Here is a 20,720-nt window from a genome sequence, read left to right as displayed (position 1 = left end):
GAGGCAATCTTAACAATAGAAATTACACTCACCCTGGCCATTGAAGGTGCAATTGCGCTTTGTTGATGAGCAATGACTTAAAGAAAAGGAGAGAACACAACATTTTGTTTATATGGCATGAAACATCAAACGTGGCCTTGTAATGTCATAATAATAATAATAATATGTTAATTTAGCAACATAACTGCATCATAGCAGCAGCTTATTTGTTTTGTGTGTCTATGGAGTTACTCTAAGTCTAATAGACTATTAGACCCCCAGGTGTTTTCTATGTGTCTAGTCTATGGAGTTAACATTACTAATAGTCCCCCAGGTGATCTGTGTGTGTCTAGTCTATGGAGTAATCATTACTCTAATAGACCCACAGGTGTTTTGTATGTGTCTATGGAGTTAACATTACTCTAATAGATCCACAGGTGTGGTTCGAATATTGAAATATGTCTTCCCTGTGTATTTTTGGTTTCTTCCTGAAAGCTGAAAGCCTTTGAGTCAAAATGTCCAATCGAAATGACAGTTATATAGAGACATCACAACACCCCTTAAAGGTTCAGGTGGGTCACCACTCACCTGAAAACAAGGTGGGGGGGGGGGGATCACAACATTCCATCTTTAAGGAACAAATTAACATTATTAAAGTACCATGTGTTACAGCGGTCCTCTGAGAGCATGGCTTCTCCTTCGCTGTAATGGTTTCCTTCTCCGTCGTAACATCCACACTCACACCCTGCAACACAGCGCATGCTGCCGTCTTCAAAGTACGCTCGTTCCGGAGGACATGTTGGATAGCAGCCTTTAAAAAAGAACACAAGAACATATGCTCGTTCAGAAGGGCATGCCGAATACCAGCCTTTAACAAAAGAACACAAGAGCGTCTTCAAAGTACATAGTAGTAGTAGTAAAAAAAACAAGAACATACACTTGTTCAGGAGGGCATGTCGGAGAGCAGCCTACCTAAACAGCCTACCTGTACCGCTGGGACGTTCTGCTATTATCGCCGACTTGTGAAGTGCCTGTATTGTGCCAACCAAAAGTGACAACAAAACAAAGTATTTCCTTGCTTACGGTAATGAAAGTATTCCAAATTTGCCCCGCAGAGGTAACGAGTCGCCTCGGAAACAAAGAAGTGAGTGTTGATCAAATGGATTAAATTTTCGGGTACTGCATCTTCTATTTCTCGCTTCAAATGTCTCCAAAAACATTCTTGAAAGCATGTTGTTTAGTTAAATGACATTGGCCGGGTTTCTCAAAGAATTATTCTTACGCATCTTCTTAAGAGCAAAGTTCTAGGCACGCGCAGTGAAGCATGACGCCTGTGAACATAGACGTTCCGTGCATAGATGTGCCACGCAATGGTAGGCCTCAGGCCTGGTATAGGCCTCAGGCTTGAGGCCTGGTATATGGTAGGCCTCAGGTCTACCATTCTGAAATTTAATTTAATAATATTTGGACTGCTGGACAGCTGACAGTAGGCTCGCTTTACTCTTTAAATTAATCTGTGACATGTTACCGATTCTGACCCGTTCCGAAAATATTTTCAAATAGTTAAACCGAACGGATCCGTGACAATTTCGTCCGATTCCGACCCGTTCCGAGATTTCTTTCAAATTCCGAGAGACCCGAACCAGCTGAGCCAGGCAGACATAAATGTGGACTATATAGAAATAATATAACTACTGACCAATTACCATTTTATGATCAAAGCGCGAGAGAGAGAGAGACACAGAGAGACTGCGCGCTATAGAGGGTGAGAGAGAGAAAAAAAAGAGTATATATATATCGTCCATATAACCGCCCATGGTCCGTTATTTGCAAACTTAATCAGCCTCAGCCCTCATTTATATTATTATATGCGTGTTCACCGTGTTGAGTTTGCAGATCTCTGCACGCCGCAACACCAGTCCTCCGGCTCCACATCCATAAAAGAAATATAGGCTACAGTTTCAGAAGTGCCTATGCAGCCTATGCACAACCAATTGTTTTAATTCCAAGTGGTATAGGCCTATACGGTATTCTGTGAAATGTTTATTGTCATCCGTGTATCTACAAGCTCCAAGTGTTGCATGACAGCGCTTTGTGAGCTTAATTGCAGATCATCTATTTTCGGTGCGCAGGTCCTCACTGCCTCAGCGCAACCACAAAGTTGATATTTAAATTGTACTATACTCGGGCAATCTTCAACCGATTGTTCTAATTCCAAATGGCCTATAATCCGTGAAGTGTAAATTTTCATTGGGTGTATAATTCATGTTTTTTATATGCTTTTATTAAATTCAAGCACAGTTCACGTGCACTGCATGTAGTGGTTACACATGTGTGTTGATACGCTCCCTCTTACAATTAAATCAAAATGCATTGCCTGCAATGTTTATTGTTTACCATACTAAAAAAAGATGACTTCATGTTTGGTGGCGAGCCTTTCCAAAAAAATAATTAGCCTACTCCATTCATATACTGCAATGGCGCAGCAAAATGAAGACGACGCATGGAGTTATAATAGCTGCATTTTCCTAAATGTGCTGTTATGGGTAATCCAATAATTCTAAAAGAAATATAAAACATATGGCAAGATGGCTGAAATTCTCTAGATGATGCTAAAAATATTAATTTAATTGCGACATTTTTATATTTAAAAAGGCTTTAGGAAAAACGGGGTTGCTTCTAAATTCATTCATGCAGGAGGCCTTATGACACGTAAGTCTGTGCTCTATCTAGGTATTCTATGTCTATCTTGTCGTGTTTGATGGCGTTTCCCAAAAAAGGACATGGTGTCTGATTCGCTGCCCATGCAGCCAATTATGCAGCAGAAAGGCTTCTGTTTGCGGCCTAGAGGGCCGCAAACAGAAGCCTAGAGCCCTATGCGCGTGCGTACACTACAACTCTTACGCACGGTCTTCTTTGAGAAACCCGGCCATTGGCTGTCATGTTGGGTAGAGCATAAAATCCAAGCAGCGCAGCCAGGTGCACCGAGCCTTTGATTAGACGGTGGTCTGTTATAGAGCGGAGTGGTCATTATCCAGAAATAACACACAGCTGAATTTGGCGATTAACCAATCAAGCATTCAACCAAGCCGTGTAATAATTCATGTTTACCACTCGCCTCCACAACAGTTAGCCCACAACACTATCATCTCATCATACCCACTGTTGGGCACTTATTACACATTAAAAAAATAAAATAAAAATAAAAATAAAAATAAAAATAAAAATAAAAATAAAAATAAAAATAAAAATAAAAATAAAAATAAAAATAAAAATAAAAATAAAAATAAAAATAAAAATAAAAATAAAAATAAAAATAAAAATAAAAATAAAAATAAAAATAAAAATAAAAATAAAATATGCATAGTTTTTAATAAAAACTGTGGGTCTATTAACAATAATCAGTCACCAATCATAGAAAAAGCATACCTCCCAGAGCTTGGATCTGATTGGAGCATACCTTCCAGAGCTGGGATCTGATTGGAGCATACCTTCCAGAGCTGGGATCTGATTGGAGCATACCTTCCAGAGCTGGGATCTGATTGGAGCATACCCTCCAGAGCTTGGATCTGATTGGAGCATATCTGATTGGGATCTGATTGGAGCATACCTTCCAGAGCTTGGATCTGATTGGAGCATATCCCCGTTGGGTTCCTGCATGTCTTCATGCATGGTTGTCCACACGCCTGGTAATGCCACTCACAACCACCAGAGGGGTCACAGAACACAGCTAGAGGGAGGGAAACAAAGACAATTACTATCTATCATTTAGGAATTTAGCAGACGTTCTTAAAGGAGAATTCCGGTTCTTACCTTAATGTAGCTATGAGTAATAATATAGCAAATTTGTAATGACTTTTTTTTAAAAGTATTCAGACAGCCAGCAAATAAATGTAGTCTCTGACATCTCTAGGGGGTCTGCATTACACTCACCCTGGCAATTGAAGGTGCAATTGCGCTTTGTTGATGAGCAATGACTTTTTCTAGTCTGCATTCAAATATTTCCCTAGAAGCTTTGTCATTGGTCCAACGTTTTCTGCCGGCAAATGACCAAATAACCAATCAGGAAGTGGACAGTCAAATTCAATGCATTATTCCCTCCATTAGCTCCCGGTCGCTGCCCACACAGAATACAAAACTCTGATGCTGGCATTCAAAGCAACCAAAGGTATGGCTCCCCCATATCTTGCAAGTATGATCGAACCCCTATCGAACCCTACAAACCACTCAGATCATCCAATGCAGGGAAGCTGGAAGTACCTTCACTAAAAACGCCGGGACAACGCTCCACACGTCCCAAGCTCTTCTCCCTTCTGGCTCCAAAACTATGGAATGCACTCCCCATTGCAATCAGAATTGCAGCCTCACTCCCAATCTTCCGCCGTAGTGTGAAGACCCGCCTTTTCAGACTCCATCATGGCCTGTAGCACTTGCCCTAGCCCCTTAGATAGCACTTTATGTAGACTATAGCATTTTATACAGACTTATAGCATGTTACGTAGACAGCACTAGAATTGCATTTTATGTAGTCAAGTCATAGCACTTTATAGTATAGTATAGTTTATATGTATGGTTTCATTATATAGATGGTCCACTGTTATGTTCTTAGCTTACGCATGTTTCATGATGATGAACTACTTTTTATGTATGTGATGTATTGCCATGCTTTTTGTTCTTGCTTAATGTAAGTCGCTCTGGATTAAGAGCGTCTGCTAAATGCCTAAATTGTAAATTGTAATTCCTCATCTTTGAATGCCGACTGCGGCCTCTAGAGGTGTCACAGAGACATGTTTTATTTATTTATTTTTGGGGGAGGGGGGGAGCGTTTACTCCATTGCTGGCTGTCTGAATAAAATAATAGTGGTACAGGTGAAATATTACACACTCCATCTAGTGGCAGAAGTGAAACATTACACACTCCATCTAGTGGTACAGGTGAAACATTACACACTCCATCTAGTGGTACAGGTGAAACATTACACACTCCATCTCTAGCCCACCGCAGCTCCGAGCACACGCGGTGGGTTTAACGCAAAAGCGCTTATTTTGATCATTCAGCAATCTTTAATGATGACTAGATAGACAGTGTTTTGTCCCAAACGGGCTGCCTTAAAAAGGCGATTTACTTTATCGGATTGGTCCGGACTTTTCCTTTTAAGGCTGAAGCTAATGAACATTAACATTGAACATTAACATTGAACAATGAACATTAACCCAGAGACCAGATTCTACAAATGTCTTCTAAGTCTAAATCATGGCAGTTTTCTGTAAGTGGTTCTCAAACTATTTCATGTCAAGGACCCCACAAGTTATAAGTAATTGGCTGCCGACCCCATCTGAAAATATGTTGTTCCAGAAGCAAAGATATAAGTTTACACATTTTCAAGATTCTTTTTCAAAATTAGCAGATCTACAAACTCGTATAGCGAGCTTTGTATATCTGCTATTTTTCAACAGCTAGAGATTACAATAATGGTTAACAGTGGTTAAAAGCGAAGGTGACACAATGCGTTCCAGGTCTTGATGGGATAAACGTTGCAATCGGAGACTCACGGCATATCTTGGGCGTCCTCCACCTCACACAGGCTCCGGCCTCGCTGCAGGCAGCTGCGTATGCCGCTACCGCCGTGCAGAAGCACTCGCAGTCCCCGCCGGTGTTACACGCACACGAGTCCCTGACGCAGGCGTCGTAAAACCTCCGGGGTGCCACCTGTGGTAGACGCGGAGAGGAAAAACATTTATGAAACTTTACTCTATGATGCGTTATATTAAGCAATATTACACAAGAGGGTGTGCGTTACCGTCATTAATGGCATGCCTGTGTTAACAGACTGCAAACGTGTAGTTCCATATTGCAGTATTGATACTTTTACTTAAGTATTTCTTGTTTACTTAACAAGAAATTACTCAAGTCATTATACTGTACATGATCAGCTTGCATTCCATTCTCTTGCATATTGTACCTTAGTGAGGCTTTCTGTAGTCGACTATTTTTATGTATTTGATGTATTACCATGTTTTTTGTTGACAGCTCTGGAAGCTGATCAATGATCAATGGTTTTTCATAATCATCTGGTTGTTGGGCTAACAGGTACCGTACCCATAATCCATCTGGTTGTTGGGGTAACAGGTACCGTACCCATAATCCATCTGGTTGTTGGGGTAACAGGTACCGTACCCATAATCCATCTGGTTGTTGGGCTAACAGGTACCGTACCCATAATCCATCTGGTTGTTGGGGTAACAGGTACCGTACCCATAATCCATCTCGCCCTCACTTTTTCCGCCGACCTCACGCCAACCGCTCGGTGCGGCAGTTCTTATATTCTTTATTTCTAACCTTTTTAGAAAACGGTTAGAAATAGGCATAGTTTTACTGGGGTTAAAGGATAATTCCATACTAAAAGGCTTTCTTACCTTTCTTTGTAGTTGTTACGTCCCCACCAAAGAGGTCCAGGTGTTATTTTGTGCAAAAGCTCCTTATTGGCTATTTCCCCTACCATAAGCCCTAAATGAATTGCATTGGATTGAATGGGAATTGAATGGGGCTATGGGGTGTTGTGCTAATTCGCTTATTTCCATCGCTCAAAATTATTATTTTTTTGTATATATCCTCTCTTCATAATGTAAATAATATCCCAAGCGGCACACTTTACTACTTATTTCGATAAGTAGTAATTCCCATTCAATTCAATGCAATTCATTGAGGGCTTATGGTAGGGGAAATAGCCAATAAGGAGTTTTTGCACCAAAAAAACACCTGGACCTCTTTGGTGGGGACGTAACGACTACAAAGAAAGGTAAGAAAGGTAAGAAAGCCTTCTAGCATGGAATTCTCCTTTAAGGTTAGGAATAGGGTTAGGTTTAGACATAGTTTTACTGAGGTTAAGGTTAGGAATAAGGTTAGGTTTAACCGTTTAAGCATCATTTACTTTAGGAAGACCATCCATCCATCCATCCATCTTCAAACGCTTATCCGTAGTCGGGTCGCGCCTGGAATGGCCGCCCATGCAGTCAGTCCTGAGTCCTGCAGGCCCTTGTGCCACTCTGGCCTGCGGGGAGCCCTCGGCTTTGTACTATGTCTCTTTGAAATAAATGGTCACCACTCGGAGAACTTCATCTCTCTGCCTGCCTGTCTGTTTTTTAATACTTCTGTTTTTAGTTGTTACAGTGCTACAGCGTTGGTACCTTGGGGTTAGGGTTACCTTGGGGTGACAGGCAGCTAACATAGTGTTTTATAAGGTAAGGGTTACCTTGGGGTGACAGGCAGCGAACACCGGTCCGTTGATGAGGCTGCAGGTCTTGATGGCCCACGCCTGCCGGTGGGAGTAGGCCGTGCACGGCTGGGTCTCGTTGGCGTTGCGGCAGCCCAGCGACACCTTCCAGCTGTTCCCAAACTCGAAGGCGTCCACCACCACCTCCTGCCCCCTGGTGGTGAAGTCGTTCCTGGCGTTCCCGTCGTAGTTCCCGCACAGGCCGCACAGTCTGCCCTGCAGGTGCACATGATTGATTGATTGATTGATTGATTGATTGATTGAATACTTTATTATTAGTCAGAAATGTAAACAGTCAGACATTAAAGGAATATTTGACTTTAAAAAAAGTTTTGGTCATTTCATCTACTCAGGCTTATGTGAACAACCCAGACAGTTTTTTAAGTTGCCCGATTCAGTATGTGTAGATATTTGATATAAGTTTTATCCGCCCGCCCTCTTCCTATACAAACCCATTGTAACTTTCAGAGTGCTTTTGATCAATCGAGTCGAGATGCTACTCACATAGCATTGGGTTGCTAGCTGGTGTTGTCAATAACACTGGAGCGCGCCATCTCGATCGCATCCATTCTATCTGTTTCTTTCAAGCGCTTTTATCTCCAATTCCTTGTACCAGATGGCATTTCGGGTCAAAACAAGGTTTATTTCACGGCCCATAGCCGATGCTGTAATCCTCCCGATCATGTTTAACTGCACTGATCGGTAGACAGTAAGTTGATATGCGACAACACACACACTAGTATGACATCATAACATCTGATCGCGGATTTTTGGCTCTTCAAGATAAGGGTTAAACGGGGGGAAATCCTGGCAATATAATGATAATAATTAATTAATGTTGGCGGGGAATGTATAGTAAGGTTATGACCAATAAGGCTCACCTTGAACGTGGAGCCCAGTTTGACCACCAGGCTGGTCTTCCTGTCCCACATGAGGGTCAGTCCAACGTCGGTCTCCACCACCAGATACAGACCCACGCTGTAGAGCCGGTATGGGGCGCTTCCTCCTGGGATGCTCGGTACCAAGACCTGTTCACCCTCCTCTCTCAGTACAAGTTCATAGTCCTTTAAAAAGAGACACATATTGTGGTACTTGTTGTTTCTATGTGTGGTTCTATATACATTGAATTGCGATTGAACAGTTGTAACATTTCAGAGCCTCAATAAAAATACATAAAAATAAAAAAAAAGAGACACAGCTTGTTGTTACCTTGGGAATGCCATTAGTTGAAACTAGAGCGGTGCCCATTGGCCACTGGCCTAATTTTAAAGATGCAAGTTGGAAATGCATGCCCCACCCAGTTATTATGTCTATGTCCCTTTTATGCCCATATATGGAGTTCTTTCTCAGGCATGCCCAAATATGGAGTCTATACAGAAGTCAGCACAACATTGTATAAATGTTATTATTGTGATGTCAGGCCAGCTCCAACGGACTCGACACCGGGCACTGCACTCCCTGCGGTGGTGTGGAATGCGTGTGTCGAATTTGACAAATGTGTCGGTGGGGCGAACAGTTCTCGAGTTACGTGGATTACAGACATAGAGACTTGGTATTTATAGATATAAGATGTCTGACTAATGCTTGCGTTATCGTTGATGTTGTTTTATTGTTGTGTTATTGTTAATAATTAGGATCCCCATCAGCTTCTGCCATGACAAAAGCTCATCTTCCTGCGGTCCAACATAGAGAAACCTTTTTAACAAAAACATGAACCACATCGACTTTACAATCACTATAATCTGGATACAAATACAATAATTCACACTTGTGTGAAGTGAGGGGCGCTCTTATCATCATACATCAGCCAATCAAATCATCACATTCCATGCTACAAACACACAAAGCTGTGCATAGGAAGGGCTAGCACCCCTCAAAACTAAAACTAAAGCAGAATCACTTACAGACATTACACGTGCCTCTGGGGATTAGTACAGGCTTGTACTAATAAGGTGGTGTTTTAACTTTTTCTGAGTTGAATGTTGTGTTTAATTATGTAATATGGCAATGAGTTAGCGTTCCTCCTAACATTAGCAACTTCCTCCTGGGGGATCCAGAGGTGTTTCCAGGCCAGTGTGGAGATCCTTGGTGTATCCGGGGGTCTAATCTCCTCCATGCTCGAGAGACATCCTAACCAGATGCCAGAACTACCATAGCTGCCTCCTTTCCAAGTCAAGGAGCAGCGGTTCTACTTTTTTTTATTTAACCTTTATTTAACACTCCCAACGCGGATCGCGTATCAATACGTTATCAATTAATCAAACGTCGGGTGCGGATCACGTATCAATACGTTTCAATCACTTTTTTATAGAATACTTTCATTCATCTTTTTACCCACCCGGACAATGAAGAACCATCGCCCTATCATTGCTGCTTACTCCCGCTCACGTGATCAGAAAAAAAAACAAAAAACAAAAACCCCCCTCCCCTCCTGAAAACAGGAGGGCTGGCCGCTTTACGTGTAGAAGCCAGTTGAACGCTGAACGGAACGCTGCCTATTGCCTAAACACATATGCACCAGATCGGCATTGCAATGCATAACATCTGCAACACACATGGACAGATGCATGTTTCCTTCTTCATACTGTAGCGACCAAACGATCCCCGAGCCTACAATACTACGAACAATAACCACCGTATCGAGGGGCCGCCACGACAAGACAGTGTTCCGTTGGTGGATCACGTATCGCCATGCAGAGCCGTCATAATCGGAGATCGCTCAGACGTGTGATTGTAACGCTTTTTTATTCATTATAATTGTAGTGATAAGACCGCAATGAACGCGTCGGGGACGTAATCGACCCGGGTGTAATGTATAACGAACTTTTCCGCGACCTAAACCGTGGTGTTGTCATCTGTGGAAGTCATTTTTTCCTTCTCGTCGACATCACAGCCGGGTGACGCTTTTTTCCCCCTCCATCGCCCCCAAGCTGCATGCCCATAGCCTGGCTTGGCCAGCCTCATAGCGGGGATTCACTGAAGATTCTTCCCCGGAGGAAACATCAGTGAACCCTCGCTATGAGTCTGGCCGTGCCAGGCTAGCATGCCCAGGCATGTTCCCCTACACTAGCTTGAAAAACAAAATCAGCTGATGACAACGCGTCTCGCCGTTATACTATAGTTCTGAACCGAACGGTGGAATGGGACTTTTTATAGCCGTACGGATCAAGACTTTTGCTGCCCAATGTGCCCATGACCCCCCCCCCAATGTTACTGCGATCAAAACAATGAAAGCAGTGAGATAGATTAGGCGAGGCGGCAATCATCATCAAAAAGAAAGCATAGTTATGAAGGTTTATAGTCAGACATTGACAGGCAGATATAACAATAAACACAATAAATATGCTATACATCCTATACATCGAATGAAAGCCCTGAATGTGTACTTTTACGAGGAAAATAGTAAACATTGATCCCATGTACAGTTTGTCATAAATTGGATACTGGGTGGATGCACATTGCGCCCACCAGATATAACTGCAGAGAAGACATGGACCCGAACTCAATATTCACAAAATAAGGCCTATAGCGACATATAAATACTATATACCGTATGAAACAGAAGACTCTCTGCTTTCATAAGGAAAAAAATTGTACTGTAATAATAAAAAAATCACACCCCTGTGAAGTGAGCAGTGCAACTCTACTTCTCTACTTATTCACTACAGCTCGCTATATACGGACTGAGGCAGAAAGTCATGTAAACCTTTTATTTACAGTTTGGTCTGTAAACTTCTACTGTAATAATAAAAATCACACCCCTGTGAAGTGAGCGTTGCAACTGTTCTGTACTTATTCACTACAGCTCGCTATATACGGACTGAGACAGAAAGTCATGTAAACCTTTTATTTACAGTTTGGTCTGTAAACTTCTACTGTAATAATAAAAATCACACCCCTGTGAAGTGAGCGGTGCAACTGTTCTCTACAGTTGCACCGCGCAACTATAAAGAACAGTTGCACCGCTCACTTCACAGGGGTGTGATTTTTATTATTACAGTAGAAGTTTACAGACCAAACTGTAAATAAAAGGTTTACATGACTTTCTGTCTCAGTCCGTATATAGCGAGCTGTAGTGAATAAGTACAGAACAGTTGCAACGCTCACTTCACAGGGGTGTGATTTTTATTATTACAGTAGAAGTTTACAGACCAAACTGTAAATAAAAGGTTTACATGACTTTCTGCCTCAGTCCGTATATAGCGAGCTGTAGTGAATAAGTAGAGAAGTAGAGTTGCACTGCTCACTTCACAGGGGTGTGATTTTTTTATTATTACAGTACAATTTTTTTCCTTATGAAAGCAGAGAGTCTTCTGTTTCATACGGTATATAGTATTTATATGTCGCTATAGGCCTTATTTTGTGAATATTGAGGAGTTCACGTCCATGTCTTCTCTGAAGTTATCTGGTGGGCACAAGCTGCATTCAATAACCAATTACTGTCTAACTGTAGATGGGATCAATGTTTACTGTTTTCCTCGTAAAAGTACACATTCAGGGCTTTCATTCGGTGTATAGGATGTATAGGATATTTATTGGGTTCAATTTTATATCTGCCTGTCAATGTCTCTGACTTTAAACCATCCATAACTCTGCTCGCTGTTCAAGATAACCACTTCCAGGCAAATGCAGGTGTTGCAAAAAGGTCAATATCTCCAGAATGGAACATGGTAAAATCAAAATGTATTTTTTTAATTGAAGTGGACAAGTTCAGCTTTCTTTTGATGTAGGCGTGTGATTCTCGCTATAAGAGAACATTTTACTGTGGGCCCCCGAACAAGGCCTTTGTGCAATGTTAAACGGCAGCAACATCCAAATAGGCCTGTTGAGATCTTGCAGCAATCAAAGTGTTAACCAGTAAGAACCACATTGAGATTGACGTCTCTTTTACAAGTATGAACTGGCCAAGAGAAGAGGCAAAATAAGTAACACAGCTCTGCCAGTAACAATGAATACAAGACAATAAAAGGACAAACATGCAATGCTCATAAATACAGTACCCACTACTCCAAGTCTCTCTCACGTGATTGAACTTCTCACCCTAAGGGAGAGAGCCAGCCACCCGTCGAAGAAAACTCATTTCGGCCGCTTGTATCTGCAACCTTATTCTTTGGGTCATGACCCCACACTTCACATAAAATGTAATCTGTTCAGAAATCCCTGATACCTCTAAAATGTAATCTACTGATACCTCTAAGAGTCTAGTCTAAAACAAAAGCCAAATCAAATATGATGTGATATGAAATCTTAAGTAAAAATAAACTTTACATTTTTCTACATTTAATGTGTGTACTCAGTTCTCATTCAGTTGTGAAAACAGACACTTGGTAAAGAGTATATGATATTTATTGATTGATGAAATACTTTATTAACAGGCTTTGGGCCATTAAGCCCCTGTAGGGCCTAGACTTGTTTCCATTGTGGTCCTCTGTATAATATCGGAATCATAAATAATCGGAGATCGGATATCTGTCATAATTTCATAATCGTGCACCCCTAAATTATATCCATTGAATAGAGTTAGGTTAAATTAGAATTAAACTAACTGAGCAATTCATGCTTTTGTTACCACTCTCTTTGAAGAAGAAGCCTGTTTGGGGTTAGGGGTGGAGCACGTTTAGCCTATGTTAACTTTTGATTAATGGGGGAGATTGTTCTATTGTTCTCATTGGCCAGTCGTTCAAACGCTTTGACGTCATCTGTGGTTTCACCCCAGACTCACTCACTCTCTAGTATAAGAGGAGTTGGTCTGTGTCATTTCTCCACAACTCCTCCAGGATATCTCAGTCATTTCTGATCACATCTGACCGTGGTGTGGACTCCAGACTTCAGGTGAAGATGAACTCTACCGACCACAACTCTGCTGAGCAGGAGGACAACAGCGACCATGGTATGTCACATATATACGCTCCCTCCTTTTTAATTAATTTATTCATTTTGTATTCAATCTTATATTTTGTTGTGTTGTAATATTTATTTTTTGTTGTATATTTTGTTGCTTTGCTGTAGATTAGATTAGATTAGATTTAGATAATTTCTGTTTTGCCTCACAGTTTAATCAAATATTCACTTGAATGCAAGTTCAAGGTTCAAGGTTTAAGGTTCACTTTATATGTCGTTTCACATGTTTGCACATATAAAACGAAAATCGTACCCAGGACCAGCAGTGTAACAGTGCATTAAAACTGAGCATTACGAAATATTATAAGCGGCTAAAGTGCATTTTATTAGTGCTGTTAGTATTGCTTTCGTCTTTAGTCTTTAGTCTATATAGATACTCCACTGTTACATTCTTAGTTTACGCATGATTCATGACAACTACTTTTTATATATGTGATGTATGCCATGCTTTTGTTATTGCTTAATGTAAATCGCTCTGGATTAAGAGCGTCTGCTAAATGCCTAAATTGTAAATTGTAGTCTTAAGTGACCTAGCACATCTAAATAAAAGCTTGCAATGTGAGTTCTTGTGTTAAAAGTTAAGTCCATGGAGAACTGTCTTTCTTCCTATATCAACCACCTTTCCTTTCTATTTGTTTCCAATCCAGCGTCTCATCATCAGTCTGGCTCTCCTGTTCTACCAGAGGTGAACGAACAAGGAAGCTCGGCCAAGAAGAAACACCACTGCTGCGATCAGTGTGGAAAATACTTTCCGAGTGTCTCCGCACTTAAAAAACACCAGCTGATTTACGACGGGGAGAAGCCCTACGGATGTGCCCAGTGCGGACAGCACTTCACTACCATGCACACCCTCCACAGGCACCAGAGGATCCACACCGGGGAGAAACCCTTTCAATGTGACGTGTGTGGGAAAGCTTTCAGTCAGTCACATCGCTTGGAACGTCACAAGGCCGTTCATGCCGTTGCCGGTGATAATAAACTGTTTCCTTGCGGTGTGGAAGGACAGTGTGGAAGGAGTTTAACGAAAACGTCATGAGCGCACACATGGGATGAACATTGAAAACTGCTATTATGAAAGTTTTTTTGCTCTTGACCAAAATGATCAGTTTTGCCATGGTTAGTTACTGTACTTATCTTGACGGGGTTCCAGGTGGTCCCCATGCAGCTAAATGAGGGGGAGTTGGTAACCAAATGGACCCTTATTAGAGATTTAACTCTTGAGTGCGTGATTAATTGTGCAGCACTATTTGTAGCAGTAAGTATTTTGGTATGGTAGGCTATGTTGTGTGTGAGGTGTGCTATAGTTCAACACATTGGGTTTAACCCATTCTGAGCGGGAACCCCTTTTGGTGTTTTAAGCATTATGTTATAATTTAGCTATTGAAAAACATGACAGCAGCGTCTGGAAACAGTACTCTCATTGGTTGACACATGACAGCAGCGTCTGGACACATGACAGCAGCGTTTGGAAACAGTACTCTCATTGGTTGACACATGACAGCAGCGTCTGGACACATGACAGCAGCGTCTGGAAACAGTACTCTCATTGGTTGACACATGACAGCAGCGTCTGGACACATGACAGCAGCGTCTGGAAACAGTACTCTCATTGGTTGACACATGACAGCAGCGTCTGGAAACAGTACTCTCATTGGTTGACACATGACAGCAGCGTCTGGAAACAGTACTCTCATTGGTTTTTACTTAACCGTCTGCCCGCCGGACACATGGAACACGAGAACCTACTTTTCTCTCGTTCTCCGCCAAACGTGAGATTCTCGGGTTTGAATTGTTTAATCCATTTTTTGATCCGTTTCGATCGCTAGCTGATGTTGCTACCGCAACAACACTCTGGGACACAAACACACAATGGCCGCGGCCATTTTGAAGATGCGCGCGCATCCACTTGCATTGTCCGCCCTGTCTTCAGAGGCCTGTATCTCGGAAGGGACATTGAGGGGGCAGATTTGGCCCAGACAAGCGTTTTCAACGGCCTGTAGCAGGCGCTGTGATACTCGCGGTCCACTTTTTCCACCGCCGAACGAGACAACAACAACCAGTGACGACAACACACACGGAACTTTTTCATAGTAACATGCGATTACCGATATTTGGTTATTCAAAGTAAGTGTTTTACGCGCGATAAAACCTTGACAGTACCTTATCGAGGGATTAATTAATGGTGGCGGGTAAAGTATTAAGTAAAAGTACCAATACTGCAAAAATAGAAATACTAGAAAATAATAGAAAGTAAAAGTCGGGAATTCAAAATGTACTTGAAGTACCAAGAATAAAAGTACTCCTTGTGCAGAATGTTTCATTTCATGTTTTCAAATGTATAAAAAAATCATTTGAAAATAGCAGATCTACAAGCTCACAATGCGTCGCATCGCAGCACATTGTGAGCTTGTAGATCTGCTATTTTTAAATGGCCGAAATGTATATGGCCTGAATTTTGGTCTAAATCTAGACTAAAGTTTTCCAAAAAAATGTTGTGGAGTAGAAATAGGAATATTTGTATCCGAGATGTAGCATGTAGTGGAGTAGAAGTAAAAGTATTGGAAATTGGAAATACTCAAAGTACAGATACCTCAAAATTGTACTTAAGTACAGTACTTAAGTAAATGTACTTAGTTGCTTTCCACCACTGGACAGATGACAGAAATAGTGGCTCGTGTCTGCAGGGGTCAAAGGTCATTGCATCATGCCAACAATGACCTGACCGAGTCTGGTAGGATTTAACCCATTTAGACCTGAGGACGATTCTACAAATGTCTTCTAAATCCTGACAGTTTTCTGAAAAACCCCATGTTTCCATTTTCCATTTTTTGATGAATTGAACATAGTGGACCCTGTTGTAAACAAGTGTAATGCTTAATTGGGTCGTCCACTCACAGTTAACAGCCTTTGTATTGAGTTTGTGCTTGAAATGTACTGTAATTCTGCAAACTGTTAATAAAATTTTCAATCAATCAAAACCATGTCAGTGGTGCTCAAACATTTTCATGTCATCACGTCACGTCATTTCACGTTTCACCATCTGAAAACATGTTGTTCCAGGGACCCCCCAGAAGCAAAGATTTGAGTTCAAAACGTTCGCTCTGAAAGAATATATATTCACAGATTTGCCACATTTTCACTATTTTTCCAAAAATAGCAGACCTACAAGTGCCGTGCTACGAGGGGGCGTCTTACTCAGGGTGTCTTACTGGTTATTAAAAATAATACAACTATTTGTATAGCACCTTTCATGAAATGCAGCTCAAAAAAATAAAATAAAAGCAAAGGCATGAAACAACATTAAAATAACTAGACCTGTACGTGCCCGTCGCAGTCGGCCACCGGCCTACTTGGGAACGATACAGTTGTTGCTGTGTTAGACGTGTGTGTGTCAGCTATGTAACGATGGCTTGTTGTCAGCCTGGATGCATTTGACACAGCAGAGCAGCAGAGTGCAACCTGGCTGTGAGAAGTGGGCAAACTGACTGTGAAAAGTGTACTTGGCAATCAATAGAGAGTATGCACATGCATGATTTTCCCATCAGGACACGCCCCCCTCATCTAGACTGAGTGGCAAAACATTGAGCAGCATGGAGTGTTGGAGTTTGGAAGCGCTCGTTGGAAATCACTCAACCGTCCTGCGTACCACCTGTTTCTAAATGTCACATAATGCAGGAGGCAGCAAAATGTTGTGTTATTGAAAACGAGCACTTCCAAACTCTGACACTTATACAAAAATAATCAAATGCAGGGCATTTCTTGACAGAAAGTAGCTCATAACGTTTCTATGGTGGATTTTTATGAAACAAAAACTTTGCAGATAGAGGATAATTCAAGCTTTTCGTACAGCTGCAATGTTGGTGAGTTTAACATTGTTTAATGCAATCAGACAGGACTTTTCTGTTTGGATGAATGGGCTGTAGCCTGTCAAGGCCAGAAAGTAGTTTTTTGCCACTCAGTGGGCGTTCCCGCATAACTTCCAGGTATGATGATGTCACACGCATACACTCTATTCGGCTCAGGGGCAGAGCTTGATTGGTTGAGCCTCAATTGGCTGAGGCAGAGGCTGGAAATTGCACAGGTGAAATGAGTTGGCCTTCATTAGGCCCACTGGCAGAGCCTGACCCAGGTGAAAGGAGTTGGCCTCATTAGGCCCACTGGCAGAGCCTGGCCCAGGTGAAAGGAGTTGGCCTCATTAGGCCCACTGGCAGAGCCTGACCAGGTGAAAGGAGTTGGCCTCATTAGGCCCACTGGCAGAGCCTGGCCCAGGTGAAAGGAGTTGGCCTCATTGGGCCCACTGGCAGAGCCTGGCCCAGGTGAAAGGAGTTGGCCTCATTAGGCCCACTGGCAGAGCCTGGCCCAGGTGAAAGGAGTTGGCCTCATTAGGCCCACTGGCAGAGCCTGACCAGGTGAAAAGAGTTGGCCTCATTAGGCCCACTGGCAGAGCCTGACCAGGTGAAAGGAGTTGGCCTCATTAGGCCCACTGGCAGAGCCTGACCAGGTGAAAGGAGTTGGCCTTCATTAGGCCCACTGGCAGAGCCTGACCAGGTGAAAGGAGTTAGCCTTCATTATGCCCACTGGCAGAGCCTGACCAGAGCATTTTGTGGTGGTTCTGGAGAACCGTGGGTCCGACCGACTCTATACCGGGCACTGCACTCCCTGTGGGGGTGTGGGATCGCGTGTGTCGAATGTGAAGTCGGTGGGTCAAACGGTTCTTGAGTTACGTGCATTACACACACGCACACGCACAAACGCACGCACGCAGAGACGTGGCACATTTATAGTAGGATAGCAGTGAAAAGGCAATACAGTGAGGAGTGAGGACATGAATAGCAACAAGGATGCTTGTAGGTCTGCTATTTTTGCAAAATCGTGATAATGTGACGCAGAACTTTGAATATCTTCTTTCACAATGAACGTTTCTAACTCAAATGTTTGCTTCTGGGGAGGTCCCTGAAACTACATATATTCAGATGGGGGTTGGCGGCCAATTACATATAATCTTGGGGGTCCTTGACGTGAAAATGTCATAGACTGACATAGAAAGATGGGTTTTTCAGAAAAGTGTCAGGATTTAGAAGACATTTGTAGAATCGTTCCCAGGTCTAAATGGGTTAAAAGCTCAACTAGAAGCCAGAGTGTAGATTAGTGTATAATATTGCTGAGCTGTGACACCAGTGAGTGACGATAATATCCTGCACTGTGTCGTGACTAACTCTGTTTCGCTGCCATTACAGGTGAGGCATGCCGGAGCTTCATCGATTTGGCCCCTGCGTCCGAGAAAGGTGAGTGATTCAGGACATTTGAACAGCAATGTCTGTCCCTCCCTATGTCCATATGTCCCTCCCTATGTCCCTATGTCCATACTGTATATGTCCATCCCTATGAGCGTCCCTACTGTATGTTTAAAGTACCAGTAGGGGCAAAAGTGGCACTGTTGTGCTAGAAAGAAAGAGAGATAGTGTTGCACTGTTTTTCCTGCTAATTACAACGTGGAGCGTGTGAGAGATGCAGAGAGAGAGAGAGAGAGAGATATGTCTGCTAATTCCCCCACATAACTCATTTCTCGACCGTTTCGGACGTGGGGCGGCTCGCCGGAACAGGGCCGGCACCCTGGGTGCACTCCTATGGGTCTGGAAGTTCCGGGGACCCCCCCCCCCCCCCCCCCCCCCCGGGGACCCCCACATGGAGTTGTACCACTCAATTCACACTGGTTAAAACGGGTTAAATCAACTGGTGCATTGATTGATTGATTGAATACTTAAAGGACCACTTCACCACTTTTCAACCTATCTTCATATAATAGGTCCTCACTAATAATCATGATAAAATGAAACGATTCCCCATCGATGATGTCACTGGAAGACATCATCTGAACTGAACTGCCCACAGCCCTCCTATGAGCCATTTTGTCATGATTATTAGTGAAGACCTATTATATGAAGATAGGTTGAAAAGTGGTGAAGTGGTCCTTTAACAGTTTGCAATTAGTACAGAGGTACGTTTTACAATGATTGTTAGGATAACACTTCTGGGGGGGGGGCAACACAACGAAAGCGTTTCGGCCAGGGGCCTTCGTCTGCTGTAAACAAAGTGGCGTGTCACATTTATACTGTCAGACGGTGCGACATCCTCCCCTGTCCGGGTAGATAAACACCACAACCAGCTAAACCCCTTCAGTATTAAGTATATATGCTGCAAGCAGCAACACAACGAAAGTGCAAACACAATTAATTTACATATTCAGAAAATAAATGATTAACAAAAAAGTCAGTTTGTCCATAAGACTTCGGTAATTCATAAGGCACCAACTGCTGGTATCAGTTTTTAGGTCCATGTTACAATTAAATACATAATATAATCCAACATTATTAAATAGGTCGGCGGGCAATTACATATAAGTCTGGTCCTCCTTGACATGAAATAGTTTGAGAACCACTGATATACAGTAGAAACATACGTTTTTCTGTATCTATCATGATTTAGAAGACATTCGTAGAATCTGGTATCAGGTAAAAAAAAAAATCGCTCCTATGCCACCAAAATGTGGAACTCCCTACCAACAGTCATTAAGACATGCAAATCCATTGACTCCTTCAAAACCGCTCTCAAAGGGCACCTACGGACGGCTGCAATTCGAAACTGGCCCCCGTAAAATCTGAATCCCCCCCCACCCCCACCCCCTCCCCTTTTTCCCTCACTGTATATGTTTCTTTTCCCTTTTTACCTCCATTATGATGAATTCCTGTTCTGTTCTTTGTCTATATAGAAGTGTCTGCCGGGAGCACTGCCGGATCACTTCATTGATCCCTTTGATGAACTCCAAAGAGGTTGTAATAAATGTGCACTGAGTTGATTGATTGGGACATTAAATGGTGTCAAACTCGTTGGTTTATCTCTCTGATCAATGGATGCATCAACAGACATCAATCACTGTGATACCTGTCAGAGGGGGGGGGGGGGGGTGCACACCATAATACGTTATAAAGGATAGAGTGAGGACAGCAGTGTTGATTTTAGTTTTAGTCGTAGTCTCTTGGAATAGTTTATTTAGTTTTAGTCACATTTTAGTCACCTGGAATGTTTTAGTGTTAGTCTAGTTTTAGTCGACTAAATGTCATAAGATTTTAGTCGACTAAATCTGCAGTTGTTTTAGTCGAACAAAATGTATTTTGGCCGGCCTTGATGCCGTCGTAAGGATGCCGTCATCACTTGCTGAAAATAGCCGATCTACAAGCTCACAATGTGCAATGCCCTACCCCAGAACCTGAGGGACGCAACCTCAGTGGCGCTTTTTTAAATCACTGTTAGAAACCCCACCTATTCACACAGGCTTTCCCCTAGATTTATTGTATTGTCGTCACTATGTAATATTGTTTTATTGTAGACATTACACGTGCCTCTGGGGATTAGTACAGGCTTGTACTAATAAGGTGGTGTTTTAACTTTTACTGAGTTGAATGTTGTGTTTAATTATGTAATTTGGCAATGAGTTAGCGTTCCTCCTAACATTAGCAACTTCCTCCTGGGGGATCCAGAGGTGTTTCCAGGCCAGTGTGGAGATCC

At 42.4% G+C, this 20,720-nt stretch overlaps 1 long non-coding RNA gene across 1 annotated transcript; it reads left to right on the top strand.

The window, feature by feature from the left end:
* The first annotated feature begins 803 nt into the window (after nucleotides 1-803).
* LOC306923849 lies at nucleotides 804-20,019 on the top strand. The gene is made up of 4 exons (XR_013790112.1): nucleotides 804-1,123; nucleotides 3,447-3,668; nucleotides 18,392-18,439; nucleotides 19,924-20,019. It is a non-coding gene; the product is annotated as an uncharacterized lncRNA (long non-coding RNA).
* The last annotated feature ends 701 nt before the right edge of the window (nucleotides 20,020-20,720 follow it).

The sequence above is a fragment of the Electrona antarctica genome (genome assembly GCF_951216825.1).
Source record: "Electrona antarctica genome assembly, chromosome: 5".
Classification (NCBI taxonomy): Eukaryota; Metazoa; Chordata; class Actinopteri; order Myctophiformes; family Myctophidae; genus Electrona; species Electrona antarctica.
Note: the sequence above shows the minus strand (reverse complement) of the source record. Positions and strands in the feature narration are given on the sequence as shown.